Raw genomic sequence first — 353 nt, forward strand, 5'->3', positions numbered from 1 at the left:
GCCAGCTCTCAGCTCGCAGGTGGGTGCTGGACAGGTCCTATCTCCCAGGTAATGACTGAAGCACAGGCGGCCAATAAAGCACACTTCTCCCCAGACCCAGAGGGCTGATGTCATTTCCTTCGTCTGGGCGGTTGCACCAGTGACACGGCGGGCTGTAGGGCGGTGTTAGGTACCCGAGAGACCTGCGGCGCAGTCTGTCACTTCCTCCCGGAGACGCTGTTTCCTAGCAACCGCTTCCCACCAGCGTTCTTAGTACCGCCTCCTCGCTCGCTGCAGAGTTGGTCTCAGAGAGCAGCCAGGCGCAGGCCCAGTCTAGGGGCCGACAGCTGGTCCTCCGGTCGCGGGGAGACATT

Source organism: Lipotes vexillifer, unplaced genomic scaffold (genome assembly GCF_000442215.2).
Source record: "Lipotes vexillifer unplaced genomic scaffold, Lipotes_vexillifer_v1.1 scaffold1895, whole genome shotgun sequence".
Lineage (NCBI taxonomy): Eukaryota > Metazoa > Chordata > Mammalia > Artiodactyla > Lipotidae > Lipotes > Lipotes vexillifer.